Raw genomic sequence first — 4,807 nt, forward strand, 5'->3', positions numbered from 1 at the left:
CATGTAAATAGGGTGGTCAGTTAGCTTAAGGAAGGAAATAATAAAGATTAAAACAGTCCAAAATTAGCTTAAGGAAGGAAATAATAAAGATTAAAGCAATAGTAAGTGAAATAAAGACAAGAAAGATAATAAGAATGAATGAAACAGTAGTTTTCTTGAAAAGATAAAAATGACAAACCCTTAGCAACACTGAAAAAGCAGGGAGAAGACATATGAAAGAAATTGAAAGAGGAGACATCTAATCACACAGAAATAAGAACAATCATAAAAGATTGCTATGGACAAGTATATACCAACAATTTAATAATTTAAGAGAAATGAATACCTTTCTAGACACATACCTTATCAAGACACAATCTTGAAGAAATAGAAAACACAAACAGAAAATGACACATTCAAAGATTGAATCAGCAAACAAAAACCTCCCAATGAAAAAACAAAACAGGATCAAAAAACTGTACTGATGAATTTTACTGAATATATGATGAAGCAACAGTTTGGCCCAACTGTGGTACACACTGTTAAGAGGCTGTGTTTCTCAGGATGAGACCACATGGAAGGCCCAAGTTTGATTTTTGGTCCAATCTAAAGGCTTAGTTGTAGTAGGGTGGGCTTCTAATCCTAGAGACTTGGGAGGCTGAGGCAGGACAACTATGAACTTGAAAGTTAGCCTTGGCAATAAAGTGACATCTGCCATCAAGAGAGCTCGGAATAATGGCACACACCTGTGCTCCCAGCTACTTAGGAGAGTGAGGCAAAAACAAAAACAAAAACAAAGCAAAACAAAACAAAACCAAAACCTTAATGCAGCAAGAGACCCTGTCTAAAAAATAAATAAAAAAAGAATGAACATGAATCCTTTTTATGTCTTCCAAAATACAGAAGAAGGAATTCTTCCAAACTCATTTTATGAGGCTAGCATTACTCTTATACCAAAGTCAAACAGAGACACTACCAAGTAAATAAATAAATAAGCTAAATACAATATTTCTAATGAACATAGATGAAAAAATCCTTAACAAAATATATGTGGATGGTTCTGTGGCATAGCCACTGCTCAGGACAGGCTGTGTCCTTCATGACAACTGTGGTTTGAATTCCTGGCACAGTCAGCCTAAGACACCTTCAGCACATGTGTGGGTGGGTGCCCTTGACCTGATGGGCTGGAGGAAAATGATTGTACTGTGACTAGACCCTGTGGAGGGTACTCATCTCTTTCTCTTTCTTTCTCTTACATGCATGCACATGTGCTCTATCATGTGTACATGCGCTCTATCATGTATTTAGAAAATTAGTAATTAAACATTGAAAATACTTCATAATTCTTACAGAGAGAAACTTTTTATTAATGGCATATAAAATGAATATTGCTATATCCAAAGGCATTCCCAAATTCTGGAATATATTATCTTGAATAAGAACACCCCCTACATTTATAGGTCTACTCATTGCTCACCTAGATTCATACTGCAAAAATCATTTTTAGAGGCCAGCAGGTGGCGTAGTGGTTGGGCACTGAACTCCCATGTGGCTGTAAAGGGGTTGAGTCCTGGACTCAGTGACTTGAAACTCATGCCAGTGCATGTGTGTACATGACCAAAATCCTAAGAGGAGAATGGAGGATAAGGGATTGCAGTATGGCCATCCTCTCAGAGGAGTAATTTCTCACTTCCTTTCTCTCTGTCTCTCTATGTCTCTCCAGCGAGTACACATGCCCAATAGCGAAAATCCTTCTCTCTCAAAAAAATCAAAAATAAAAATGTATGTTAACACCTTTCCTTTAACCTTCTTTTTTCAGTTAAGTAGAATATTCAATTATTCATTAAGACTAATTAGAATGCTTCAAAAACTTTTTTCTTGGAATAATGTTGGGTCACCCAATAAGTAATATGCAAACAAGTCATTAACAATAGACATTCTGGGACCAGCAGTTAGCACAATGGCTATGTCGCTGGATTCCCATGTAGTCGACCGCGGTTGGCATCCTGGACCTGGTGGCTTAAAACTCACGCCGGGTGTGTGTGCATGCGTGCCCGCGTGCCTGTGATCCTGAGAGGAGTACGGACGAGAAGGGATTGTGGTGTGACCCTCCCCCCTGGAGGGTGATTTCTCGCTTTCTGTTTCTCTGCCTCTCTTTGTCTGTCTGGCGAGCGCACGCAAAAACCTCTCCAAAAAAAAAAACACGAAAAAACCTCTCCAAAAAAAAAAAAAAAAAGAGAGAGAAAAAAACAATAGACATTCTGTTGTATTGGGAAGTTCTTCCAAAGAAGAAATTAGTTTTTATTACTACATTTTTGGGTAAATACCTCCTAATTACAGAAAGAAAAGACACATCTCTCTCCTGGGATTGAAACTTAAATCTCCAATACTGCCCTCCATTTCTATTGTGCCCCAAAGACACCCAATATATATATTTTAAAACTTCTCTTTAGTATTGATAAGCTTATTTCATGTGCCTAAAGTGTGACCTGTACTTTCATGTTAGCTAAGCTAGGATGGAAAATATCCAAATTGGTGTACAATAATATTAGATACACAGTAAATCACCAATGTAAGAATAACTATCTAGAGGGCCAGCTATGGTGGAGTGGTGGTAGGCCACTGCTGCATGACACTGCAGCCATATGGGATGCCTGGGTTTGGGTCTGGGTTGTCCGTGATTTTGGTCTTTTGAAAGCTGGGGAAAGGACCATGGCCTTGTAAGACTCTATGGGTACCTGTCTTTCTCTTTCTCTCTTTCTTTCATGAAAGAAGTAATAAAGAAAAAGCTATCTGGGCATGAAGAATAATGCAGTAATGGATGAGACAAGGGTGTTTAGCTAGTATAGTAGCTCTCCCCCCCCCCTATTGTGTTAAGTCCCTTTGGGCAATGCAAATATAAAGAAGGATTTTTAAAATTTGGAAAAATTTGGAAGCAGTGAAATGTATTGGACAATCTCTCCCTCAGCCTCTCTTTTTCTCTTCCTCAGTATAAAGCAATCAGAATATAAATTAATCTAGATCAAATAGAACATGTCATAAGTTAAGTCTACAGAACACACTTCCCCAGAATTAAGATGGGTATGTAAAAATGAAAGTAGCAGTTGCCTTTCAGGTGTAGGCCAGTCATTAGAATTCTCATTAAATTGTTTATTCTTTAAGATCATTGTTTTAATTCTTGCTGACCAAGCTTCCAGATGTCTCTTGTGTCTTGACATTTTGACCATTTCTTAGCTTGGGGTTCAATTGATTTGTGAGTCATTAACATCTTCCTCTTAAGTTGCTTAAGTTAGTGTTATTGTCTCTTCTTTAGAAATAATACTTGGGACCAGCAGTTAGCATAATGGCTATGTCGCTGGACTCCCACGTAGTCGACCGTGGTTCGCGTCCTGGACCCAGTGGCTTAAAACTCACGCCGGGCGCGTGTGGGTGCGTGCCCAAGATCCCGAAAGGAGAATGGAGGAGAAGGGATTGCAGCGTGGCCATCCCCCTGGGGGGTGATTTCTCGCTTTCTGTCTCTCTGTTTCTCTCTGTCTGGTGAGCGCACGTGCCCTATAGCGAAAACCTCTCCGAAAAAAAAAAAAAAGAATTAATACTTAAAATTTGGGGCCAGCAGGTGACATGATGGTTAAAGCACTGGACTCTCACATGACTGACTGTGGTTCAAGTCCCAGACCTGGCAGCTTGCTTTCTCACTTTCCATCCCTCTCTGGTGAACAAATTAATAAAAATAATAAATAAATCAAATTAAATATTTATTTAAAAAAAACTTATAACTGGAATATTACATTACTATACATGTGAATTATTTTCCCCTTCATTATAAATAAAGAATAATGTATAATCTAGTATTTAAAATCCAATTTAAGATGAAGTGTGCATTCTGAAATATCATATTCCTTCATACTAATTTTGCTTTAGCTAAAAATAAAAAAGGGCACTGTTACTTTCTATAATCTAAATATAGCTTTCTTGCTATTTTTATTATTTTGGAAAAATATTATACAATAAGTAGTCCAGCCTCCATTTGTAAAAATAACTATGGTTTTAAAACATGTATCCCGACGTTGATTATTTAGCTATTCTTTATGAAGTTCTGCTCTGTTTTGAATCGTTTGCATAGCTGAGGTTCTGATTGCTTTGGAACATCAGAAAGCACTTGGTTATTTACAAAGTCTCAGAATATTTACCTTGGAGAGCAAGGCAGATTTGGTGGAGAATGTATCCAAATCTTAATGATTTTCATGAGACTTTTCTGAACTTACTCTTTGTAGAAGGATCTTTTCACCTGTTTTTTGAAGCAAAAGCGAATTTTAAAAAGTTGAACGGTATTTCATTAACTATCATTAATAGTATTTGACTTTTTTTTTGGAGAGGTTTTTGCTATAGGGCGCGTGCGCTCGCCAGACAGAGACAGAGAGACAGAAAGCGAGAAATCACCCCCCAGGGGGGATGGCCATGCTGCAGTCCCTTCTCCTCCATTCTCCTCTCGGGATCTTGGGCAAGCATGCACACACACCTGGCGTGAGTTTTAAGCCACCGGGTCCGGGACTCAAACTGCTGTTGACTACGTGGGAGTCCAGCGACATAGCCATTACGCTAACTGCTGGTCCCAATAGTATTTGACTTTAAACTTCATATTTTTTGTAAAGTTTTTTGATCAGTCTCAGATTTAGAAGTTCCATATATATGCTACATTCTTTTTTTCTTTTTTTTTTTCAATTTTTTTGAGAGGTTTTTGCTACAGGGCGCGTGCGCTCACCAGACAGACAGAGAGAAACAGAGAGACAGAAAGCGAGAAATCACCCCCCGGGGGGATGGCCATGCC

This window comes from Tupaia chinensis, unplaced genomic scaffold, assembly GCF_000334495.1.
Source record: "Tupaia chinensis unplaced genomic scaffold, TupChi_1.0 Scaffold139677_1, whole genome shotgun sequence".
Taxonomy (NCBI): domain Eukaryota; kingdom Metazoa; phylum Chordata; class Mammalia; order Scandentia; family Tupaiidae; genus Tupaia; species Tupaia belangeri.